This window comes from Astatotilapia calliptera, chromosome 23 (genome assembly GCF_900246225.1).
Source record: "Astatotilapia calliptera chromosome 23, fAstCal1.2, whole genome shotgun sequence".
Lineage (NCBI taxonomy): Eukaryota > Metazoa > Chordata > Actinopteri > Cichliformes > Cichlidae > Astatotilapia > Astatotilapia calliptera.
Window position 1 is genome coordinate 10,756,069 of NC_039323.1, and position 27,281 is coordinate 10,783,349.

Below are 27,281 nucleotides of genomic sequence, written 5' to 3' on the forward strand. Positions count from 1 at the left end.
TAAACAACATCCACGCCTTTGGACTGTGGGAGGGGAGGAGACCCCCCCCCCCCAAGGCCGTGGATTTAAGCTCAGGACCTTCTCGTTGTGAGCCAACTGTGGTAACCACTGCACCACTGTGACAACGTCATGCAGAATTTAACTTTTAATTAATTTTCTTGGCTATGTCATTAACATACATTCTTTATCATTCAAAAATCCAGTGGCACTACGATTTAAGCGATCCAACATCTATACATACACGCGCACACACACATGCACACAATTTAAGGACTCGTCGTGTTTGGAGAAACTGTTTGCTCTGCAAAGGTGTGAAACAACGTTTCCTGTGAAAGCATTCCTCAGAGGAAACGCCTTGCTTTCTCTGACTTCGATCTGCAATCACAAAACATCATTTAAGGAACGAACGCAGCTGCGTGGCAGTCAGACATGTTCCATAACCAAACACTGCTCTCACACACGATAGCAGTCGCCTGGACAATGCTTTCTTCATGTGCTGCCAGTTGACTGAACTGGGGATGAGAGTTGATCTTTAGTTTGTGAGAGAATGGAAAAGCCCTCTGCCAAAGTTTGATGAAATATGGAAATTTCACAGAAAGACCAAAAAAAGGAAAAAGAGAAGAAGCCAGACTAGAGGATGGAGGGAGGGAGAAAGGAGGGAGGGAGGGAGTAGATGTGAAAAGGTAATAATCTTAAGAACAAACAGAGTGAGATAGCAGCTGGAATGAGCTTAATCTGAGGGAAGGTGGGACTCGATCAGCGATTTATCCACACGGTAGCCTCGTCTCTGGAGATTTTGTTCCCTATCAGTTTCCCTTTACCTTAAATTGATGGTGTGCAAGTGTGAGCTGGGACTGCGGGACAGGTAAGGCTTAAAACACCCCCATATGGAAAAGATATATATAAATCTTATAAAGTTTGTATCTGTCTTGTGTGAAACTTGTATGAAAAGCATATAAGTGTGAAAACAGATATAAGATCCCTTGAAAAATTATATAATGAAACTTGTGTGTTTTGGATACTTACTAAAACAATGTATGAAAGTAATGCAAAAGTGGCCACTTTCATGAGTAATCACATATAAGTTTTTACTATTTCTTTTCCGTATGGGCCTGTTTGTCAGCTTACTTAACAGGTCACATCAGTACGAAGCATGGATTCTTTTGACCAGAGTAGATACACTTTGTCTGATGTAATGCCTCCATCTCTCTGACACCTCGCCTGTAGGGTCACCTGCTCCCACCACCAGCATTTCCACGCTTTTCTTTGGCGGCATAGCTGGAATTGAAAATCAGTGACTCAATAAGGCCCAATTGAGACAATAACATTCAAATATATGCGTGGCTTCCCGCTGTCAGACTTTATCCCTGCTGACCGCTGTTCACTCCCCATTGACTGTGAGCAAATGAAATCTCAGTGAATCGATGTCCTCGTATTAAAAGAGACTCTGCAGTCTAAACCTCTGAACCTGTGCTCCTGCGTTTTCCATTTTCCAGATAGCAAAAACTGTAATTGATAAAAGTCGGACATTGTTAAATGCCTCTTTAACAAGCCCGCACACGGCTTTGAACAAATACCAGAACATGAAGTATCGATCGGAACATTTGCGTCGGCTTCTATGCTTCCCTCAAAACGCGTGCTTGTTTCAGTGGGAGAAAACGTCCAACAGGTGCAGATATTCCGTCACTATGAGTTTGACTTCAAATATGGAATTATTTACCTTATTTTATAGCAAACAGGTGTGATTACTGAGGTCAGATTTGTCTCTTTGAAGTGTGTACATATATGACATAAAACAAAAATGAATGATAACCCCGACCCCTGACTAACATACCAGCCTAACAAATGGAAATCATGAACATGTGTGGGCAATAACTGTGTCACCTGATCCACTACAGTTTTTCACTCATGTTTTTAAGTTAATGGCGGATGAGCACTGTGCCTGCTGCTTCCATCACCTTTAATATCTTTTTTTACCATGCTTTCAGTGTTCTGTCTGTCCATCCACTTCCATCCAGGCTAAAATGAGAAAAACAGAGCTCACAGCTGTTCTGTTGTACAGACCCCTAATCAGGGGCTTTGCAAGGTCTAAACAAGACTCCCACAGCATACAGACGAAGCACAGATAGGAAGGAGGAGGCAGAGTGAAGGTAGAGTGAGGCCTGCACGCAGTGAGAAGGAGAGGGGCCATCTACCCTCTAATCCCGGCTATCCCACTTGAATCCTGACAGCACGAACCTGCTTTTATTGCTGTGAATGGGAGGAATACCGATTGAAATGCACCTACGTGCAGAGCACTTTACAGCGCCGCTCTCTGCTCTTAGTTTGGCTGAACTAATGACATTATATTAATTTACCCGCTCTTCTAATTATTGCTTTTTCTTGTAATTATCACAAGCTCGGGTTTGTATTCTCGTCAAACCGCAAAAACAATGTGCCAACAACCAGACATCGTGTAGAAATTCTGCTTTTCTTTGTGCAGATAAGTGAGGGTGTGAGATCTTTTATTGCGCAACATAATAAAGTTTGTCAGTTTGTGACAGTCACAGTTGTGGAGTCATTATTTCAGAAATAGCCTCCAGCCTCCTGTAATCTTAAATAATGACAGTTTGTTTTTACCGAGAGCAGAACAATCCAAATGCTTGCTCACTCACTGTTTTAAATATGACGTGCTAACAGGCGGCCTCAGACCGGACAGAGTTTGTTGAGAAATGAATTTAAATAAAATAAGGGAATTAGGACAGTTTCTGTCTTTAATGCGTCTTTAATGTGATTCTTGGGCTTAAACCTCCGATTTGTTCCACTGAAAGTAAGTCCGGGATGATTTCTATAAATCAGGGACAAAATGATGCGTGACTTTGAGAGACAGTCTCATGCTCTGCAGACTGACTGAACAAATAAAAGGGATATTTTGCGAAATTTTTTACAGCCTAAAACGATTTCAAGTTCAAGCAGGTATGAAACTCTTCTTTTTCAAAGAAAGCCAAACCCTCCTTGTTTATTACCCACGATTCCACCTGCCTGCCAGCCGCTCCTCACGCTCAACACTGGCTTCTGAGCGAGCCGACGGGATGCGCGATTTCTCCGGCTGCACCGGTGACAACTTGTGTTTACTCCAATCGCATTCACTGCGTGAGGGAGACGAGACGGAGGGAGGCGACGTGAGGAAATGGAGCGGCGTCGGATAAACGGTCAGGGGAAAGACCGACGCGCGGACAGAAAGACAGGCCGAAGAAAAGAGAGGTGGTGGGTGCATCATTGCTTGGCTAGACTGTGATTAGGCACATATCTGTGGAGGACGTGGTGTGGCTGTAGAGAGAGAGAGAGAGGAGGGAAGAGAGGTTTTGGTAACCATCATCTTGGAGATCAAAGGCCTGTCTGCTTATTCCGCCTGCAGCCCTTCTCTTCAGTTTGGACGAAGGGAATAGGATATTGGGAGGGAGGAGGGGGTCTGCGTCAAGCAGCTGAGAGCAAAAACTACTTTTCCTCGCTCACTTTGCTCTCCTCTTACATCTGTCCTGATGCTGTCTCTCTCATTATCAACAACCTTCTATCAGACTCTTGACACGCATGCAAAGAAAGCACAAACAGAATCACAAACACGCTGCACACGCACGCACACAGAAAGATGGAGGTCTGCAAGAGAATCATGGAGTTAATGAAGCGGCGGTCACCCACAAAAGCCCGGGCGAGTCAGTGATGTGACCTTGATCTGTGTGACTCACACAGACCACTTTGGCCAATCGTCTCCGCCATCACCTCCAGCATTCCCTTCAATTTATTCTGTCCTTCTCTCTCCTCCACACACGGAAAGATAAAGGGCTTCCCCTTCTTAACCTGAAAGAGGGATTAAAGGGTAAAAAAAAAAGAATCATAGATATATTCTCTGTAATCTTCAGGATTTCAAAAAAAACTTTTCTCAGCAAAAAGTTTCTCCCTTGACTTTGACTCCTCAAAACCGCTGTTGAGCATGGGTCTGCAACCGCCTGCACATTTTTAGCATTCATCTCAGACTCAGTTAAAAGTCCAAAACACCACCAGCAGACCACAGACGATGGCAAACAGCACCGACGGTGGGAGAGAAGGAGCGAAGAAAAGGGGGGGTGAAGGATTGACAGAGGTTCAGAATGGATACAGATCCTGCTTAATTTAGGTTCAGAGTCATGGCAGCATGGGAATCAATCATGACAGCTCTGTATCATATCACAGAACAGACAGTGTTGGCTATCGTGCTTCCCCCGTGGCCTGGAAAAGCCGCTGGGAATGCCAAAGGGGGAAAAAGTGTTTGCAGTGACTCACTCGATTTAAATGCTAATATTAAAGTTAGCTTATGGATTTGGAATTTTAGATGTCGCGCTGCAGGTGAGACCCGTCGCTGCACGTTCGCGTAATTTAAGTGAGATGCAGAGAGACGGGCAGATGGGGGGAGGGGGTTCAGGGCTAAGCGACAGCAATCGAGAAGGGTGGAAGTGGACGTGACGCCTCGAGCTGAGCTTCCCTTTCTCCTACGCAGCCTCCCATATATCTCACTTGTGACATGACGTGTGGGAAATGTAAGAGCTGCTGTGTAAACATGACCTTTGACCTCTGCTTATCCAATATTAAATTGGAATGACAGTCGGACGGCCCCTCCCACCTCAAACCTGCGGCGCTAAGAGGAGCCATCAGGCCATCTTGAGCGAGGGTCACGGTAGACGGAGAGGGGAGGGACTGAGGTCTCCCCGGTCTTACAGCCTGACACACGGCTAAATTAAATGCTCCTCAGAGACGCCTGGATGTTTCTGGGTTTGCAAACATCCCGAGAAGATTGTTTTTCCCAGCAGAGACAAGAGCAACAGGAAAATCCTCGGAGTTTCATTCACAACCTCACTCGGGAAGAACTGTTGTTGTAGAGGAAGTCTGGGAAAAGGTGGGTTATCCTGTGCCTCGGTAGTATGTGCTCACTGTCGAACCCCTGGCAGTTTGAGGCTGATTTGGTTTCTTTAATGAGAAATGATTCTGCCCTCGGGGAATTGTACTAACTTTGTACAGGAGATAGGGAGAGGAGTAGGGAGGTTAAGTTAACAGGACAAATGGGAGTCATATGTACTGTTGGGCTGTGCGGCCAAACAAAACACACGTTAGGGAACTTTGCGCAACAGCGGTTCCCTGTCCTTTGGCAGTGCAGTAAAGTTTCTCTCCCCACACCTCTGAACCTCGTTGGACCGCCAAACAAAATTACCCCCGTTTTGAAAGCCCACAGAGCAGCATCAGCTCTGCAATCCTGCTTTATCGCCACGAGAAGACGGCGTCATGGACAAACAAATAAACTTTCCTTTCTGCAGCATCCACTAAGTTAAGTGGGGTTTGGACCCAAGGTGCCTTCTGATAGGTCAATTAGGATGGCCGATGGCCAGCAGCAAAGCCGGCGTTTGATTCCTAGACATCTGTTTTGCGTGCGGAGACCTCCTAATTGTCAGAGTTAAATGTGATGCAAATTCCTAATCGCATGCCAGTCTAATTACTGTAACTCAATCAGGAAGAGTCAACATAACTGCCTACATAAAAATCAATTACAGAGTTAGACTGTAAATATGTGCTGCAAGAAATCATCTATTGTTAGCGGCTCTTCCCAGATAATGGCCTGCTTTCAGTAACTAGCTGGGTGGCTAATGGAGGCTTAAGTTGCTGAGCCACGAATAAGCCAAACTAGTGCAGGAAATTCACATAATAAAAACACTCGAAAGTGAACTTATTCCAGCTCTGTGAGCGGCTGTTTATGTCTTTGTCTCACCTGAGTGGTGTTTAATAAAGAAAAGGGGCCGTATTTAAAAGCACTCACATCCTGTCAAACTCCCCACAGCTGGAGTGTTTGCATTTCAACTGTAAATTGCACTGGGACTTAAGTGGGGATGTGATAGATGCCCAGCGAATAGAAAAGGAGCCCTGCAGTGAAGCACCCTCTGCCAGCCGCTCTCATCTCCCACGGAGAGGGCAGGGTGCCATCAGCAGATGCTCTGACGCGTTCGTGAGGCGACGCAGAGTTAAATGAGATCGGCAGAGGGGCAAATAGTCACACGGCATCTTTGTCTGTCCCTTTTCTTTTCACCTCAGAGTGTAGTGATAATTAACCGAAGCCTCGCTGCGGTACGCAGATATGTCACGTTTTGGTTTCGTGTGTTTTTGTGTCAGAAAGAGCGAGAGGCACGGCACATTTCTAAATGCGTTTTTCAGAGCCGGGCTCTAAAGCGAGTCGGCTCAGAGCGACGGAGGAGAAGTGAAAAGACTTGAATCTGTTGGATGCAGAGTATATGTCATTATCAGTGGACACTGTGTACAGTAGACTGCTTTAAAGAGGTGGGGCCAGGCTGTGATCTGTCTGGACTTGGCAGGCCAAGACACTATGTCTCCCTGAGAATTAAAATCAAGCTATTCAAGCACCCGGGCACTCGGGACCTGCTTTGTGCTCTGTTTTATGCCACTTTAATATACAACTGACAGCGAGAAAAGCTAAAGGCGGAGTGAAGGAGGAAGCTGTGTGTGAGGAGAAAGCCGAGTCTAGGCGCTGTGGGTGGTGGTTGTGTTTCTTTGCACATTTGTGTTTGCAGTGAAATCTAAATTTTTCCTTCTTCAAAGCTGACCTTGTTGTGAAAGCAAAAATAAAGTCACAGCATTTCTTTCTTTTTTTCCCCAAAAGTTTCCCAGGATTAAAAGGTTTTCACTCCAATTCACTCGCTGGTATTTATATAACACCAAATCCCAGCAACAGTCACCTCAAACTGCTTTATGTTGTAAGGTAAAGACCCCACTTATTTGGCGACAGTGGGAAGGAAAAAACCCCTTTTATATGTGGAATGAGACAAAATCAGTACAGAGTCGAGGAAAGCATGGAAACCCCAGTAATCACATCTTTAACAGTCAAATTCAAAAACCTGAAACCTGATCTGTTTCACTTTACCTGCAAGCAACACTGACGCTTCAGAAAATGCCACATTATGCTTTACAGCAGATCCATTTTATTCTATTGACGCACTCAGAGATGGCTGACGGATGACACGCCCATGCCCTCACCCTTGTAATATCATTGCTTAATCTCCTTGGTAGCAATTACTTCTGAGGGGAACAAAAGCCAGCGCCAGGTAGCTATTACTGACATGGCAGCTTAATGAACAATACAGCCTCCTTTTCTATAAGGCCAATTTGCACAGCTAACCTAACAACACCCTGTCTAATAAAGGAAAATGTTTAGATCAGCAGACATATATGGCAGTCAGGCAAGCACGAGGTGAAAATCTCATGATTTAAGACGCAATTGAGCCGTGGTGGCAAAAACGCACCGAGCGTGGGCGAGTGAATAGGTTAAATAAGGGGGAAAAATATGGAGAACAATGCAAAGTGCACAGGAAGTGATTAAAAAAGGGTGGAAGCGCATAGGCTTAAAGCTAAGCACAAGCTAACTATGTGAAAGAGGCACTGCGGCAGAAACGGATGGATGAGAAGAGACGGGGCAAATAGGAGGGCAAAGCTAAAATGTCAGGGCACGGGGAGTCGGCGATGTATGGCACCAGGAAGGCCAATTGTGTGCAGCCGTGAAGGGATAAGAGGTCACGGGATGTCTGCACAGTCTGCAGCGTGTGTGCTGGAGTCAGCAGTGACACAGCACTAACCTCCCCCCACATGGCATTATCTGTCTCCCCAAAACCACAGGACATTGCTCAGAAAATACAGCTGTAAAAAAAGAGACAAGACAGGCAGACAGTGGGGCGGATAAAACACACAAGGTAGAATGGCAAAAGGAGGAGACATGAATTTGAGAAAATTGCCATGAAAAATTAAGATACTAATTACGATGGGAAAAAAATGTTAAAAAGATTGAGACAAAGTGTTGCTTTTAAAACAATTACGCACCGCCTTCCTTCCCGAGTGAAAATGAGGCCCGCAGACTGAAAGCGAGAATAAATGAGGCGGTGGGGAAGCAGTTGGGGTTCGTTTGGGGAAGGTGTGGATGTTAATCGTTTCCACCATCGGTTTATGAGAACCCAGCACGCTTTGTCTGCCCAAGCTCCTGTGTCGTCTATTTGCTGCGCTTGTCAGCCGCCTTGTTGCATAAAAACAGCCTCACAGGCAGGGAGACATGCACCTAAACACCAGTGTGTATATTTCTCTCAGGAATTGCATTGCGGAGGAGCGACTACAACAGCCCAAAGCCACAGGGAGTGTCTATAAATGCAAAGCGTGGCGACGAAATCCCCACAAATGACAGAAAATATGCAGAAACATGAAGTCAAAGAATCGGCTCTTGATAAGGTAGACTTCTCATCTTTCCGTAAAAATTTCCCTCCCGCCTTTCAGTGTCGATAAGATTCCCAGCCTTTGTTGCTGGGAGAAAAGCAAACAGCCTGAAACTACCTGCAGGATTTTTCTCTCCAGAGTTTCTCCCATGGGGGGGAGAACACGTTCACCTAATTCCTGTTTATCAGCCCAGAGAATCACTCTCAGTCTTCTTGGTTAATTAACTAAGTGGTGTCTCTAGGCCCTGTCGCCGCTAGGTGTCAAACTCTATCAAGCCACCCAAGTGTCTCAGACACTCTAACTTCAGGGAAAGCGCCCCTGGTCTTGTGATGATAATTGCAGAAGCAACAGGGGAACGAGAACATGCACAGGCTGAAACGATTACAAACATACAAAGGGGGGACGTGGCTTTCCCCTTAGCTCCTGTTCTCTCCGTCCCTCACACACATTGATGTTGCTTCCTTTAGTTCTGCTGAATATCTGCATTTTGGCACCTTTATCTTCTTTCTCCTCTCCTCTGTGCTAATTTCGTGGCCTGCTACTCAAAGCTCTACTGTAACTGGGCTTGGCCTTCTTCTAAACTCCAGCAATCTTTCCCACTTACTCGGGCTTTTCTCCTTCACTACATCATGCTGTTCTCCACTGCTTCAAATTCTTCAATTTGCCCTGCTGGGCCTTGGCAAGAGGCAGCCACGCTCTTCCTCTGACCAAACTTCGATTGGCCCACTTCGAGCTCTCGCTCTAGGGTCATTTATTTCTTTCTTTTCCTGGCATGCACCAAGCTGCATTCTTCCAAACGCACTTATGCAGCAATGGAAATCATTTTGGAAGTGGCCCAGGCCCTTCTCCTTTTTTGTACCCCAGCTGACGCCCACAGAGAGAACAAGAAGGAATTGTGGGAGAGGAGAGGGAGGAGAGGAGAGGGTTCCAGGTCAGTTAGACACTCCAGCTCATACACAGTGCACACACTGAGAGACAAAACCAAGTGTTTTGCTTCTCCTGGTCTTCAGATTTGCACAAAGATCGCTCTGGAGAGGAAAAAGGCTTCTCTGGCTTTACTGGTCTTCTTCCAGTTGAACTCCCACAGTCATAAGTGAGGGCACATTCACTGACACTGAGCCTGTACTTTCAGTGGAACAGTGAAGCCATCACCTCCTGTCACACTGTCAGGTCAGTCGTGCAGGATGGAGACAAAACACACTGAAACCGGAGGACTGGTGTATCAGACCTGGGATGACTCACATCCTCCCGACATGAACCAAACAACAGCTTAGTTAAAATTTTCCACATCCAGTGGTACTGCTGGTTTTGGCTCAGCATGGTACTGCATTGTTACTTCTACTCGGAGCTGATGCACAGCTACATGTTGCCACCGACTGCTGGCACTTGGGGGGTGGGTTGAAATTATACGTAACAACCAATCACGCGGGCCACTTTTGCTCTTCTTTGAGGCGATGTCAGCTCAGCGTTTGATGAGAAACCGAGTGTTAAAGACAATGAACGCTGTCTCATGCAGCCATTGTCTGTGCTTCTTTCATTCGACAGGCAGCATGCTGCTGGCGTTTTTGAGTACTCAGACTAAGTGTGACTTTATAGCTTCTGTGCACTGGTTGAATTCCCATAATACGGCTGGAGAGCCACACAAGCAAACAGCAATCCAGGACCATAAATGTGCTGAGAGGAGCGCGAGGGGTGGGTGAGGCACTGGCACAACCAGCTAAAAGACATCATAGAAACTCAACTGAAATGATTTTTTAGTATTTCCACCATAAACATATTAAAAACATTCAGAAAATTTAAATTATGAATTCTAGTTAACTAAGGGTTTAGTTGCTGCTTGTCGCTGATCTTAATTCTTACAGTATAATCGAGTCTGTGTGCCGTTTGTAAGAATATCCCATTATAAAAGCAGCTTATGCAACTCGTCATCTAATTATAACGTTTTTATCAATTTAAGCTTCCTGAGGTCCGGTCTTTTTGCAGCCGTGTGTAGGTGGAGGTTGTGCAGAGGCCATATAATTATGCCCTGATTTCAATGGGTTGTCCATGAGAGGGTTGGAGCCTTAAGCCTGATCTGATATTATCGAGGCCTCTCACAAAAGGCACGACCCGTTTTAGGCAGAAACTCTATTACTGCCCAGTTAAAGTGCCAGGCTGAATTTCACATTCTGACACACATCATTACATTAGCAGGAGATCCTGGCCCATTCTCTCAATTCTCCTGGAATAACAGATTTTTGAAGGCTGACACTCTGGCTAGTTTCACTCACCCCCTTCAGGGAATGATTTAACTGCTGATGCTGTTTAATACAAACACCAAGTCTCTCTAATGCAGCTTTCTTTGTCTTTCCTTGGCTGTAACATTTCAGGTGGGTTAGCGGAGGGGGGGTTCTGACATTTAAAGAATAAACTTGACTCTTGCTCCTAAATTTGTCCCCTGCTCTATAAATAAAGCCGGCCCTCGAATGATAGGATCTCTGTTCTATGTTAAGAGTACAGTAATGGTAGGAATTTGCAGTAGTTTACATAAAAGATAAATAACAGTTGAAACTATATATTTGTGGATAAAACACTGGTCAGGGTGAGAATTTCAGTCTTCGTTTCCTCTTCGCAGTATGTTGTGTTCCAGCTGTAATGAAACAGCAGCGATGGCTCTGAGGGTTTGTGCTTTCCTTCCCTCTGAAGCCTGCCTGCATTTTAAACAGTCTCAGCACATCTAATTATAACAAAAATGCCGTATACGTTAAATCTTATTGCTTTTTTCACCCATTCAGGGACACCACTTAGTGGATTCACAACACCAAGAAAGTCATTTTCTACTTATAAATATGGCGTTTTCTCTTTTTTCCCCTTTTTGGACTGTGTGGGGTATTTTATTCTTTTGACCCATCTCACAAACATAGACAATAAAAACAGCCTGCTACTAGGACAACTCTGCTTGTCCTCCCAAAAATCTCTGAATCTGAGTATCTGTGTACAGAATATGTACATGATCTCACATAGGGTTTTGTGGATGGTCTCTGTGGTTATTTCAGTTAAATTCACTGAACTCTGTATGAAGAATGCTTTTAATTAAGATGGTAATTAATGCATTAAAACCTACGACACCATAACCGTCACGAGCACGGAGAAACCGAAACAACGAGCAGGCAGAGGGACACACAAATCCGTCCACACAGGCTCAGTCGCCATCTAAATAAGATGGGAATCCATTTCTGACACAGAATGAGATGTCAAAGGGCTCCTTGCAGCCGTCGGGATGATCTAAGACAAAAATGACTCAATGTGAGTGGGCATTCTGATTTTTCACACTCGTGTGCCAGCAAACGCTTTGCCTCGTTACTCCAAAACCATGGCCCGCTCTTTCCAAGTGCACAATCGGTCACGTTAATGAGATGCACAAGAATTAGAGTCTCAGGAGGGTTTGGAGGAGAAACCGGTTGCCTTGGCCGTACAGCCTTAAAAACGAGCAACCTCTGAACGGGACCGCTGAGACGCCTGACGATCACAACGCCGTGTACCTGTACTCTGAATACATAAAGGTACTTTAGCTCTGAGAGTGCTGTGATAAAATCAGTGTTGTTTCCTTAATCACACTGATGCGGGCTGCTGAGGGAGGTGGACGGAGGTCTGGGACACGCCTAAAAACACGAGATGTGTTTACGAGCAAAGATTGAGGTTATTTCTATTACTAGCCTCCCCTGTGTGTCTGCGTCCCCTGGCACTTGGTGATGAAAGAGAACTAGTTCACCAAAATACAGCGACGACTCTGTGTTCTGCTTTGAGATTTATCACCGTGTTCACTTGCACGGGCACTCCTTAACCTTCGAGTCTAACCGAATATCGACTCCTCGGTGAAAACGGTTGTGTCGGCGAGCGCACGAGTGCTCGCGCTGATGTTGACGTTTCAGGAACTGTGTCTCGTTCTCTCTCTGTCTGTGTCATTGTGTCTCTCCAGGCTCTTCATTAGTTTCTGCCTGGGTACTAATGAGTGATACCTGAAACCTGCCAGTGGCCTCGGTCTATCCCTCCACCCAGCAAAGGGCGGCCTTCGGTGGCAGCGTCTCAACGCTTTTTTCAGAAGTTGGCTAGCTGCCTGCTGGAGCCGGTGGTGCTAAGGTGTATTAATGAGCCACTGAGCCAACCTTGTGTATGTGTGTGTGTGTGTGTGTGTGTGTGTGTGATGACTAAAGAGTCCTCCGGCTGCCACTCCACATTCCCCCCACCCCTCCTCCTGATTCCACCATCCAGGGATCTATTCATTTTTAATCAGGTGAGTATCCCAGCTAGAGTCCTTGACTGTTGCCAGAGAAACCACTTGCACAAATACACGCAGAGAAACACACATACACACACACCCAACTCATTTCCCTATCTGCTCTGATTCACACTTTTACATTTGTAATCCTCGCTAATTTGTAATTTTGCTTCTGCGTGCTCCCCTCAAGAGAGAGAAACTAATTTCAGGAGTGAAAAGGGATTATCAGATGCAAACGAAATCTCCCCACCTCTCGACAAAGATACCGATGTAGACAAAAAGTGTCTCAAAGCCTGCTTCATCCTGGATGGTAACTCTCAAGGAAGAAGCAAGTCAACTGCTGCACTTGCAATTACTCCTTATCAGCAGCGGGGAGCGAACTTGACAATAGCAAGAAAACGCTGAGCTGTGACGGATCATAAAACACAGGCAGACGTGAGAGCGGAGAACGTAATCGGCTTCCTCGATTTGCTTTTTGGGAATTTTGTTTACGTACTAATGTATGAATAAGAGGCCAGGTGCCTAAAGAGTGTGTGTGTGTGTGTGTGTGTGTGTGTGTGTGTGTGTGTGTGTGTGTGTGTGTGTGTGTGTGTGTGTGTGTGTGTGTGTGTGTGTGTGCACGCTCCACATAGAGAGCCGTTATAGCAGAGGAGTGTTATTACATTCATTAAGGCGCTCACAGTGGCTTGCTCTTCTCAGCTGTGTGGTGACTCAGACCTGTCAGACGACTAATTCTCTTCACATTTTTACTTGCCTTGTTGTGTTATTGCCAGACAAAGCAGGGGACCCTATCATATTAACCTACCCACCTACTCTCACACACTCACGCTCACTTTGACTGCAAAAATGAGCCGAAGGAACAATGGAGACACACACAGAAGAGGAAAAGATGGAAGAAGGGGGAAAATGTCTATGCTGGGAGACAGCTGGCTAAAGCCCGGAAGACAGTAAATTAGCCTTCTGATTAGATTTGAAAAGCTGCAAAGGAAATGAACATAATGCACCCAATTAAAAGAAAAGACAGCCATAAATACCGAGTGTCAAGCAGTTGTTATTTCTGCCTTGAATAAAGCTCCAGAGAGTGACAATAACAACAACGCTGTCATGTACTTACCACTCTGGCATCATTTTATGCTGTTACGATCCATATTGCTGCATCTGTCAACTTCACCTTTGATGTCAGAGCTGAATCAAACCAAGTTTGGAGGTGATGAGGAAAAGTAGATAACAAGCCAGACCATAATTGGTCCACATGTCTTTAAAGCCTTGTGTCATGAAAGGGGACAGAAATCCGAACCAGGGAGCAAACACTGGAGCCCCGGAGCTATCCGGGCATTATAGCCTGGAGCCGTCCTCCCATTACGGCCTCAGCCCTGCAGAGCTTCAAAGCCACAGCACTTTTGTGGCCGCAGAGAGGATCCCGGTGCCAGGTGGAGCGGCATGAGCCAAGCCCAGAGAAAAAGAGAGTAAATAAAAATAAAGACTAAATGCTCAAAACGGTGCTGTCCGGCAGGCAAGCGATAAAAACTAAAACCTCACTCAAGGCTAAGTGCCATCTTTAACATTTGGCAGGAGCAGCGCTCACCAGTGTTTCTGTAACTAAGCACTCGGCTCGCACCCTCGGGCTTGAGCAATTAAAGACACACTCACTGAGACTCATCAATAACAGAAAAATTGAAGAGAAAGAAAAATCGCGTTACAAATGAAAGGAATGCTGAGGAGGCAGGAGGTGGATCCGGGAGGGAACTCACTGGCTGCCTGTTTTATAATGATTCGGATCATTTTGCTCTGTTTTTCTTGCTGTTACACCAACAATGTGGAAGCTTTTCCTCTGTTGCAACGCCCTTAATGTTGCATGCTACATGACATATCTCAAGCCTGCAGAGCTGGAGCTCGGGCATTTTCTGTCTTGTTTATTGCTTCGGTTTAAACTCTGGTATCAAGTTTCTCTGTGCTGCTGCTGCAGAAAGCCAGATGAGAGCGTGGCTGGTTTTGAAATGAAACAGAACAAGCGAGGCTATTTATAAGAAGCAAGCAGATAATTGTTGAAAAGGTTAGAGCAGCCACAGCAGGTAACAAGTAGGCTGCGTGTTGATGCACACAACAGGATGTCAAGGCACCATGGTGATGATGTTGCCAGGTAAGGCGAGGTCAAAAAGAGCAGTTGTTTTAGGAGTTACTGAAGTGGAGCTTTGTCAGAATCAATACACCCAGAGCCTTAAACAAGAAGACAGCGGCCACGTTATCGAATTAGAACCAACACTTCAACATTTCAGCTTTAGTGAAGAAGTACTGCGACTGCATTTATAAGGAAAGAGCACATAACGGCAGCAAAAATGCAATGTTTTCTGCCACACTAACATCACGTAATTGTAAAAGGAAGAGACAGAAACAAATGTGGGCTCAAATATCAAACAGTAGGATTAGAGAAATGTTTGAAGTGTGACATCAAACACACATGAGCATAAACTGGAAAACTATGTAAATGTTTTCTTTGTTTATTCTGTGTCTATATAGAGCAACATTTCCCAGGCTTTCAGAGACAGACTCGCATTCTCAGACAAAGACGCAAAATCGATACAGCAGAGCGAACAAACTGAACCGGGGAACGTTGCGGTCATCGTAACAGACATGTTTAAATACTGTGTTTATTGGACACGTTTGTGGCATAAATACACAAATGAGTAGCAGCGGGGGAACTCATTTATTCACCCATTCATTTCTTTCCTGCTCAAACTCATTCACCCACACATCCGTTCCTTCCTCGCTGTTCTCGTCTGTCGGTGTCTCTTCTGCCTGCGAGCCTCGCTCGGCAACCCGAGAATCCAAGGTAGCCAAACCTAAAGGACCTACAGGGCCGTGCATCATTTAATGACAGAGGCTGAGAGATGCCTGACGGACTGCCAAGTCCCGAGACGTGCTGCGTGAGTCGAGCACAAACACTCCTCCGTAGTGCGGACATGCATTCGCACATGTACCCATCGTCGGCATGTAGGAGGTGTGCGTGCTTGTGTGCGTGTGTGGTTGTGTGTCACGTTGGTCCTACCGAGACAGAAATCTTGCGAGTGTATATCTCGGTGGCGCCATACGGGACAAAGAAAGGGTCCAAGCTCAGGCCCCCCCTGAGTGTGATGATGAGGTAGGAGGATTCAGGATGACACGGTCCAATTTGGAGGTTTAGAGAAAAATCAAGCTATGAATAATGAGAACATGATCATGGACTAAAGGATCTACTGACTGGATATTGCATCAACATTTTTTTTAAAAGCCACCCCTTCTCGTCTTCTGCCCTTGCCTTCCCACAGAAACGAACGTTTGAGTGAACAAGCAAATGAAAGTAAATGCTGAAGCCTGGCCTGAGCTCTGAATGTCACAGTCAGTCACTGCAGCCTCCCTCTAAGTGATGCAGACAGAGCCCCATTCTGATTGCCTCACCAGCAAAGCCAAGGGGTGAAAAACATTTACATGCAAATACAAATGACCCACTAGCTACTGTGTGCACGCTAGCTATGGTATTCTGAATGCACAGCAACTGCAGAGAAACCCGGCATAGAGCCGTTGCCAATCATCAGCTCCATTGTAGCACGCAGGCTTTAGAAGGAGGTGTTATGTGTGTAGGATATCAATTATTTTGCTTTTGTGGCTTATTGGTTTGTTACTGCTATTGTCACTGCTTCTCATATCAAGCGAAATGAATGTTAATGAATTCCGACCAGGACTACTGCATTAACAGATTTGCTGTGAAAAAGCTTAAATCCATAAATCATTTTCCACATAACTCCTCGGTATACAGACCGTCTACCATCCCCACAGAATCCACTCATCTCTGACAGCGGTGGCTAATACCGTGTAATCAACCATCCACTTTCAGCTGGAACAATTGTAATCCATAACCCATCATAACAAACATGCCTCTCTGTCACGCTCAAGTGGTTAAGTACCAGGGGACAGATTGCCGGTGGACGGGCCGAGTCTCCGGGGGTCTTGGACGAGGGGAGACCCTGGCTCTCGTCCTGGCTGTCTCACACGGCTGGGACGCTTGGATCGAGGACCCGCCTGCTGTCATCAGACCTGTTGCCTCCAGATGGGTCCCAGTCTGATTCTGCGATTTCTGTCCTCATCCCGCCTCCACTCCTTATTTCAGCTCTTCTCATCCGAGACATCCAACTCGACCTTGCCTTGATCTTTTCAGCACTTATTAACAAAGCCCCAAATCATCATCCTTTTTGTTCTTTAACCTTGACATTCAGCTTTGTTAGCTCTGTGTGAAGCTTTCATCTCATCTCTCCCTCATTGGATCGACTTCCTTGGCCAAAATCTCCAGTGCGTGGGGGTGTTTGTGAGCGCGTGCACACATGCATGACGGTTGGGAGACGAGCAGACGCACCGCACAGCAAGACCTCTTTGATTCAGCACAGCAGAGACCCACAGCAAGGCTGTACATTAATTGGTGCTTCTGAGCCATTAATTTAGGCAAGTATGTTGAAGGACCCACTTTGCCTCCACTTTCCAAGAGCAACACAGGCTGAACAAGCCTCCTCTCAAGACCCTTCAACTGTTTTCCACCTCCCCAGCTTCCCCACATACCTTGCAGTGCAGCTCCATCCATAAACCATACCCTGCCCTGCCTCACTCACTCCCCACTCTCTCTTCATTTCACCATTACTGAGCGAGGAGAGACAGCAGGTCACAGTCTCTGCTCCGTCCCCTCCACCTCGCCAACTGCCCTCCGCCCGGTGCCAGCGAGCCATAGTTTTCTTTTTGTTTTTTCAGCATGACTGATTCCCTCAGGTCACCGAGCACATTAAGCTGTTAATTACCTCAAAGCACAAAACAAGTGGCAGCTTGGCAGCACAACGAGACATTAACTTTTTTGTTTTTTTTAAAGAGTACAGTCAGAAACTTAAAACCGCGATGCTGGAGAGACCGGAGCAACACGAGCAAAAAAACCCAAAACAAAACAAAAAAGCTGCAGCAACAACAGCCGTAAACAACTCTGTCAGCAGCAGACTCAGACAATGCCGACGTGAGAACACTGATTTTATTTTTGCTCTTCCTCCGCAGCCATAAAACAACCAGATAAAGTCATTTGGGCTGGAAGTTCCCCAAAGAAATGAATCAGCCATAAAACAGCAGCGGGATAATACCAGCCCGGCCCGCAGGGCACGCTTTTTTCAGATTCACGCTGTGCCGATGCGGGAAATGATTCAGGATGTGTGTGACCGGCATCCTCTTCACCGTGTCTGCAACCGCACAGTTGTTAAACTGTGCCTTATTAGTTATGCTCTTCGTTATCATAGCAACCTAACAAGGGAGATCTAGCCAAGGAGGTGTACAACATGTGTCTGTGAATGCTATTATAGAAATGAGTGTTGCTATTTTTATCACATCAGAGAAGAAAAATAATATAATTGCGGCATTGCTGCTGGCACTGAATGTGGTGCTCTTTGCTTTGGGCCTGTGGAGGCTCGTTTCTGAGTGGGAGTCTCAGTCGGCTGGTCGTGTTGTATTTGGGACCAGAGACCCTCATTAGTTTCTTCTCTTGCTAAAAAAAAGGAGGCTCTGTTGACACAGAGACGTCAGGAGTGTGAGAGTAACCCAAAGAGTGTGTATTCATGTCTTTTTGGGGACCAAAAATTGGAAGTTTACTGTACTTATGGAAACCAAAATCATGGTCCCCACAAGTTTGAAGGCATTTTTGAGACTCAAAGTGTGGTTTTAGTGACAGGATTACAATTGGGTTATGGTTAGGTTTAGGGTTTCATTTTGCATGGTTAGGGTAAGGGGCTAGGGAAAGCATTATGTCAATTAGATGTCCCCAAAAGATATGAATGCAAAAAGGCTGTGGAAAACACTGAGCTCACACACACACACACACACAAATTGTTTATTTGCATCGGGGAAGCAAACACCGGTGTCCATCTTCATCGCGTCTGTCTGCCTCGTCTTTCAGTCCTGGATCGCTCCTGGTTGGGTTTACAATTTACATGTGACAGTGTCTCTTTCTCACTGTTGCAGATAATGAAAGAATCTGCTGCTCGTACCTTATTCACAAACAGGAAAACACACACACACACACACACACACACACACACACACACACACACACACACACACACACACTCCCTTTGGAGATACAATAAGCCTGTATGGGATGGCAGCTTTGCAATGGGAAGCATCTTCATTCAGCAGCCACTTGGCCTGTAGTGATAGCTGCTGCATTCTTTGTTGCTGCCATACTGCACAACCTCAGGCTTACACAACACGATCCCACTCCGACTTCTTCTCGGGGACATTCTGTCACAGCTAAAGGGCACGGGAAAAATCCTGAAATTAAGACTTTACAAATTCTGAGGAGAAACTGGCTCGCGGCTGCAGATGAGAGCGGCTATACGAGGCAGACTTTTCAAAGAACACTGAAAAACCACTTATTATTGACTCTATTGAGCTTCACTTCTTTGAATACTCATCTACTCTGGCTGCCTCGGCTTATTTGCACTGGATGCATAAGAGACGTGAAGACGGGGAGATGAGAGCGAAAGGAAGACGGGGCTGGAAAAACAAGTGATTAAAAGATAAAAGGGAGAGAGCAGATGATGAGGGAGCAGCGGTGTGTGATTAAATGGCGGTGGTGGTCCCATTGGGCTGTGGGTCTTATTGCATTTTAATGGGGGGGCTGGATGATCTTTGACCCTTTGTGAGGCAGTGGTAACACCTTAGTGCAGATCAAACTGCCAGCCTTGACAAACCCCCAACCCATGAAAGGCAGCTGGGCACTGAGAATGAGGTGTGTGTGTGTGTGTGTGTGTGTGTGTGTGTGTGTGTGTGTGTGTGTGTGTGTGTGTGTGTGTGTGTGTGCGCGCGCGCTCGCAGGGTCACAAGCAGATGTGTTTATCCTGCTGCTATGGCAACTCCAGCAGTAGCCTTGGGCAAATAACAACAAGCAAAGCAATGTGTGTGTGTGTGTGTGTGTGTGTGTGTGTGTGTGTGTGTGTGTGTGTGTGTGTGTGCAGGAGGGAGAATTTGAGATGACAGGATTTTCAAAATACGAGCAGCATGATTAAATATAAGTTTTCAATTCATACACCTCCTGCCTGCACCCCCACTTTCTCCCTCCCCGGTTGCTGGCCTGCCCCTCAATCATCAGTCCCTTCTTTTCACCTTCTCTTTCTCCAGCTCCACATGCTAAGTGGGAACATTGTTACGGTCAATTTGTCCCATTCAGGGTCCCAGTGGGCAGTGTCCCTGCCCTGACAGCCTGCAGACGGAGACCACACTGCCTGAGAGGCCTTGACATCAAGGTCCAAAGGAGACTTAAGAGCGAGAGGGGGAGGAGGGGGGTGACGAGAGGTAATGGGGGGGGGGGTACTCTGAAGAGAAAGGAAGAAGAAAAAGAGACCTGGGTGCCGGGTTTAGCATGAGCCCCCCGGACCGTGCAGCTCAATAGTATTTCGTCTTATTTCATCTGTCAGGCTCACACTAGATTGATGTAGGTGGTGAGAGCTTTGCTCCCTCGAAGGATGCTTCGAATAGTTCTGCTAGGCTGGCAAAAACCCAAGAAGATGTATGACAGCCCAAACAAACCTGATGACACGATCTGGATTATTTATTCAGTTTATGAAACCTGACATCAGAAAACAGCACCACTGTCTAACCAACTGGAGTATTCCCAGTATCACTGCAGGTCTTTACTATCTGGGAGAGGGCAATGCCTGGAACTGGTTATCAATAACATTCGAGATAAATGGCTTGGTGTTGTTTTGTTTTTTTTAAAACAGGTAGCCCTCATCGTGATGGTGCACACGGATAATCATCTGTGCCCTTTAAAGAACAGATAATAGATGCAGAAGAACAAGAAGAAACCCTGGCAGTAAGGAGGTCTAAGAAGGCTTTTCAAATCCTAGTTTCTAATCACAGATTTCAGGTTTCTACAAATTTCTTTCTGCAGTCAGATGGAATGAATGTAAAAATAAAACCTTGATGAGGTAAGACTTAATGCCGTAACATTTTCCTCAGCCAATCTGGAAAACAACGCTTTGTCTGACTAATCTATGTTTTTGATTTCTATGCTGGAGCAGACCCAGTCTCACAGGTGACGTAACCCCCCCGGCGGGGTGCTGGAGGAAGGTGCAGAAGAGGGATTAAGTCACTGCATAAAGGCACCTGTTATTTTAGCACACAGGGTGCAACACTTGCCCCGAAGCAAGGGGTGCAGAGCGGCTGTTGGTGTCAGAAATGAGGCACAAACAGGGCACCCATTCAAGCCAGGCTGGACAGTGCTGAATCACACTTGTATAGGGCTCAGACACACTGACTCACACACATGCCCTCACAAAGTCCATACACAGGAAGGCAGACACAATATGAAGAACACTGGTCCTTGTGGTTCTCTTTGACAGACATAGACAAACTCTCATTCTGCCTCCCTCTTTGACCTGCACACACACAAACGATTCCCATAACTAAATTGCGATTCCGACTCCAGACCGCGGTGGATCTGTCGAGGGCATGCGTGCATGGTGGGATATTGCAGATCTCCCTAAATTAGCTAACTTTATAATAAATCACTGGGCACTGCTAGCCAAGGATTAGCCAAGCTCCAGTGAGCGGTTTGTTAAGCTTCGAGGAGAAAACGCCGCCAAAAACTGACATCAGCACTGGGACCTTGGAACAGTCTAACCCCCTGCCTCGTTTCATTTAGCCTTGTTATCCGAGTTCTCCATTGACAAAAAAAAAAAAAAAATCCTGCTCCTACGTTTGGATCTAACTCGGATCTATTACTTTTTCTTCTGTTGGGGTTTTTCCACTAATCACTTTTAGTGCTCAGGACATCAGCTCCAACATCAGGCACACCATTTCATCAATCGCTTTCCTTATGTTTGCCTTTTATAATTTTTTGTGCTATCTTGTCCCCCACTGAGTCATTTCTCTTGGAAGGAGCAATGCTTCCTACTGTCTAGTTATTTATATACTGAGTGAGGAAGCATTTATCCCCCCTTCACTGCATGCACAAACTCCTCGGATTCAGCTTTGCTCAGGTAGCTCATTATGAATCCCATCAAAAGTCACTTTTGTGAAGCTGTTAACGAGTTCAATCTAATTTCTTTTTCAGTAATGCTTACGGTTATATTAGCCTTATCTGTCGGAAGCTCTAATGTCTGTCTCTTAATAATTTTCATTCCTCAATCTTGTTAACAACCTAAAATTTGATCAGTTTTTCCATAAACACGTCACAATGCTTCTCTCCTAAACTCTCACAGGGTGTTTGGTCCATGGCTTCCAAACAAATAAAACCTGTATCCATTACAGATCCTATCACAGCGGTATTTCCTCTGCCGCCTGTTTATTAATTTCCTGTGATAGCATTTGTCTTGTAATTACTGATTGTGTGATGGGCCTTAAAAGGGATGTCAGCACTTGAGAAAAAGAGGACAGCTCCCACTCTGTCACGTCAAAGATGCCTCGACACATTAGAAGGTTTCCAGTTCACGATCATCTCTGCGTCCTTTTCGCCACAAACTTGTATGTCCCTTAAGAAAGGTCTGAAACAGACTGGTGCAGCAGGATGTGAGCAGCAGGGACAGAGGAACTGTGTGGATCCTGCGGCAGCAACCCCGAGCCCTGGCTGTCAGAGTGGGTGACAGCCCGGACTCGAGGAAGAGGAATTAAAGAGGCTCTTGTCCTCGAAGGCTGATTGACAAGGTAGCGACAGAAAGGTTAGTGGAGGTGCTGGTATTCTCTTAGCTGTGCCTACCCTCACACTGGTCCGGGGGCACTGTCTCACTCTTTCAAGATGTCTCTCTTATTCTTCTCTCCCCTCACTTACACCAGTGCTTATTATAGGAATGCCTCGACCCTTGGGGACTGCACTTTCCAGTCCACAAACCTCAGCTTTGGACAAAAGGAAGCTGAAAAGCAATTTGAATTTGAAACAGGGACCGCAACAAAAACACTGCCCCCAAATGGGAGAACTTCAAGATACCAGGAGCCAGCTACTGAGAAGTAGTGGTCCTTGCACAAAAGCAAAAATGTGATTCTGATACTATCCAGCCAACTAGCCCAATGTACTGTAAAGACAGCAGCTACTGCAGAGGGAGGGGGGGGGGGGAGAGAGATGACAGAGCTTGAAGGCAGGAGTGGTGGACATTAGGGGCCCAGCGGGTAGGACTTCAGAACAGACCAGCAGCAGATAACATGCAATCACACAAATCCCACTCACTGCACAAACAAACCAGTTCACAGAGAGGGGCCGTCTGACCAATCGGGTTCACTGTGCGTCCACTGTTCTGCAACTCTGGGTTTGGAAATGATGTTTTGTAATTGAGCCTTACGCCAGAGTCAAAGAGGATAAATCAAGAATTCACAATGAACCCTCCGGGAGAACCTGTTTGACTGAGCTGCACTGACACCTCATCACGATGCAATTAGTCAAACCTTAAGGATGAAAATCCATACCGATGGATGGAAGGTGAAGCGCCTTCGGGCTGCGGGCAGCAGAAATCCGCCTGTTTTGTGCGTAGCTGCAAGCTACGCAGTATGATATTTGTACAGTGAGAGCGACTGTAGCGCTGATGCACAGAGACCAGGTTAGCCCGGTCCTGTGGGTCGGCTCGGTTCTGATGAGTACATTTCTTCCTATAATCATTTTTCCCCGAAAAGCGCTTTTTGGCGTCAAAGCGCCACAAAAAGCGCACCACACCTCACCTCCACACCGGACAGCTCGGTCCACTTACCTCTCACTATCAGGGACAAGAAGAGTGAAAGCAGCGCGAGTCCGTTGTGTCTCCTCACTGGGTACAAAATATCCGAGAGCGAGCTCGTTACTGCGTTACCAGATCCGGTGGAGGGCTTTGGAAACTACTCCTCCCTGCCGCACCTGTCTCTGGCAAACGCTGATCTCGTACGCTGGCCTGACATCCCCCAGACAACTGTCCGAACCCCCTGCTAGTGTGAGCGCACACACGAACACACACACACGGGGCACCACCTGTCCACGGTGCAGAACAGCCCACAAAGAGCTCCTATGTCGCGCGGCGACACATGGCATTCCCCGTTAGTGTCTGCAGCAGCACTCCCTCACAGCCGTCCGAAATCTCCCCCCGAGGGACGTGGACGCGCTGGGAGCAGTGGGTGACGAACAGGAGAAAGCGACAACGGGCGTCCGGCACAGTGGCACAGCAGCTGCGGCGTTTGGGACTGACATCTGCCGCTCTCAGCCTCGCGTCCTCACAGCAGTGCGCTCTCCTCCGCGCCTCTCAGAGAAAGAAAGGACTTTTCCTCACCGCCTGTGCGCCACACCTTCGCGCAAAGCCGGGCTCGGGGTCCAGCGCAAAGTCCCATTCATCCGCTGATCGCGAACAGTTCCGCTCCGTGAGCGGCACTCTGGAGCTCCGGTGGAGTCGGAAGACCTCGGCGTTTCTTCTAGCGGCAGTGTGAGCTACAGCATCTCCGGCACTGAGCCTGTTAGAGCCAAAACCTGAAGCAGAATCATGCAGCGAGTGGAATGGAATTGATTAATGACTAATTGGGCTTAAACGGTGAGGCAAGCCCAAAGCCTCCGAACATCAAAGTCAGGCAGCTGTTTGGGGCATGCGCGCTCCTACAGTCAGCTCAGTGTTAACTCAGTTTCACGGTGGCAAAGTGATGACTGATTAGTGGCGCTAGGCACGAGTTCAAACTCAACCTGAGGCACGCACCTGACAGAGCCCGCCGTTCTTTACTCCAAGAGACCTTTATTCTGAAACACAAACAACAGAAGGTTTGGAGAAGTTCCTCACGGTTCCGCTTACTGTGCTGACGTTAAGATGAAACAACGAGGTCGATTCAAAGCCGTTTCCTGATAAAGATGAGCATTTATTGCTCTCCTCTCTGTGGAGCAGTGTGGAAAGTACCTGAAATAGGCTTCCAGGGAGCAATAAAGCGGATCCAAATAGCCTACCCGAGGATGCATGTTGATCACACAGTGTCCCAGTGTCATCTATTCCCAACATGCGCGAAATTCACCACATTTAAACCTCGAAACAAACAGCTGAAAGACATTAAAATGCAAAAATGAAATCATCCCCTATGAAAAGAAAGTTGTTTTCTATTTAAAAAAAAAAAAAACTTTTTCAAGTGGAAACAATTTTAATAACAGTTCCTAAAAGTGCTGCTCACTGTAATTCCAGAAAAGCATTCAGCAACTTTGAGCAGTTTCCATGCTGAGTTTAAGCTCTTTCTGTATTTGCATCTTCTCACTGAGCCTAAATTAACACAATAGAGGAATAATTCCCTCTCATTAAATCTCAATAAGCCTCCAGTCAAATCTAATTGTTCCTCAGCACAATTTGGGGTTTGTGTTTGAAATGAATGTGTAACCAGTTGTGTTTGTTCAAGTGACACTGATATAAACAAGCAGGACTTTGAAAGGGAGCGGTGAGAGCCGGCAGTGCTGTTGCTGTGTTAAGTTAAAGGAGTTTAAACCTACTGGACCTTTCAGTGAAATTGCTTGGAGCCAAAGCTACTTTTAAGCTTTCATTCATGAATAATTAATTGCTGAAATAATGACTTTCGCAGGCTCGAAGGCTCATGTGTGTAGCTCACTCTCTTTAGCATCTTAATAAATCTACTGCAAGTGCTCTGACAGCCTTCATACAAGCTGCTGATCACACAGCAGAGCCTCTCCTATGAGGGAGATAGTCAAATAGCCATTCAGATTAAGATAAACTGTAATAAAGATTTCATCATCTCTGTTACTTTATGTAAGCAATACTAGTTTTTTAGCGGCAGATGTTGCTGCAACATGAATTTATCCCTTTTCTAAATCCACTTGCGTTCTGTGACTTTCACAGTATTGTAGGACTTTGCTTTGCTTGTTTGGTTTTTTGTTTTTTCTTATCTTCATTTGCACAGCCAGAATTTGCTTGCCCCAGCACTGTAATACTTATTAACATTATTTATCCTGCTTACTTTATCATCCCGTGCCGTCTGTGACTTTGTAGCTTCTGCAATTAAAACTTGAAACTTGTTTGTGTTCTCCACAAGAGAGTTGCTGAATGTCTTTGTACAGGTTGACTGCGGTTACAACAGAGGACACCTCTTCGACAGCGGTATCATTACTCAGGCAGACACGGTTTCCAACACTGGAATAATGATGAGTTCTCCTCAATCTCTCCAATTTTTTCTTCCATCCTGTCTCCTGCAAGCCTGCATGTCTCATGTGTCTATAAGGACCTGAACTAACAACATGCAGTCAGTGCAGCAATTTGAGTACCTGAGATGAGTGGCCAAGTGACTTCACAGAGTCAAATAGAGGAAAAACCTTCATTCCACAAGGATTTAAAATGCCCGTGTCCTTGTGTACACTCCTCAGAGTGCATGCAGTACATGTGTGGATATGCACGTGTGTGACCCTGATTCTCCACCCACATCACAGTTGGACAGCTTTTACTTAAATACTGAAGATACAGCAAAATCAGATTTAATAAATATTAACACAAGAAGAGTCATCGAGTCAATAAAATGTCAGAATAACATTCATTGGTTCTAACTACTGCTTGTATTAACCTTCATAAGCTACTTGGTATCAGCACAACCCAGACCACATTAAACTGAACTGGTTTTTTTTTTATATCTGGCTTCCAAGATGTCAGACTTTCTTGTCATCTTTTAAAGTTGTCTTGAGCAATAGTTCTCCAGGCTTTCTAAAGTCTTTCAAAGATTATGCACTGCACTCTGATACGTGTCTACACGAAACAGACAACTTAGCAAAGAACCAGTTTTAAATTGTAAGACCTGACACAGTACCCGAGAGACGCATCTGGACCTTCAGCTGATCCACCTACTGTTCATTGAAGCGTCATCAGAGGTACAGCACACAGCAGGTGGCTCTGTCGTGGCCCGGGGATCTTGGTGATCTTCTTAAACTTGATGGAATTATGATCACAAAGAAGTCTCATCAGATTTTGATCATCCTTTTTCAAAGCACTCTTGTTCTTCAGGAGACTGTGGAGACCACGAACATTAGGTCTACATACTTTCTTTGTCGCTCAAGGATAGGTAACACTGGCTCCTTCAAACATAACATCTCCTAACCTACGGGAAACGTGAAAATCTAATGATGTCTCTCGTTCACAAACTTCCTCTTACTACTGCTGGCAGTGGTGTTCTACTACTCTAATATTAAAAAGCTCTCCAAAACCTTTTTTTTTTTTGTTGTTGTTTTTGTTTTTAAATCCCCAGATTAGCCCTATTATTCTGTTTCCAGCTACTTTGCATAGAAATGATTCAGGACACAGAAACTTTGAGCCATGTTCAACAAAAGAACTCATACCGTTTCATCTCCTGTCAAAGTTTGTGTGCCGACAATAAATAAATAAATAAATATTCGTTTTGTTCATCCTCTTCCTTTCATCCCACTTGGTGTGTCAGAGCAGGAAGGCAGTAGACCTGAGCGTGATAAAAAGAAGAAGAGCTGCCATGAGAAAGCCAGAAAGCTTTGCAAAAAAGAGGAGGAGAAAAAATACAGCCTTTGATGGGGAATGCACTTTTTAATCTTTCAACATGGGGAAAAGGGGAAGGGCAGCACAGTCCTCCCCCTTGGGTGTTTCTGTGTGCACGTTAGAAGCAGCTAAGAGGGGATATGCTGATGCCAGAGTTAGATGAACTCTTCACAGGGAGAGCTTTTGACTGCTAAGTTCTTTTTCAGCAGAAATGTGAATGCAAAAGAAAGAAGCCTCATTCTCCAGGGTGACCATTTTCTGTCTTACCAAAG

General features: G+C 45.8%; 1 protein-coding gene across 2 annotated transcripts in view; it reads right to left on the reverse strand.

Moving 5' to 3' along the window:
* sema6bb (sema domain, transmembrane domain (TM), and cytoplasmic domain, (semaphorin) 6Bb) overlaps nt 1-26,078 on the reverse strand; it is a 133,060-nt gene extending 106,982 nt beyond the window's left edge. Inside the window, exon 1 of one of the 2 annotated variants that reach the window (XM_026159696.1) lies at nt 23,263-26,078. The gene's annotated coding sequence lies outside the window, so the exon portion shown is untranslated. Of the gene's footprint in view, nt 1-13,643; nt 16,407-23,262 lie in introns of those variants that run through there. The other variant, XM_026159697.1, reaches the window with a different exon arrangement.
* Nucleotides 26,079-27,281: the final 1,203 nt, after the last annotated feature.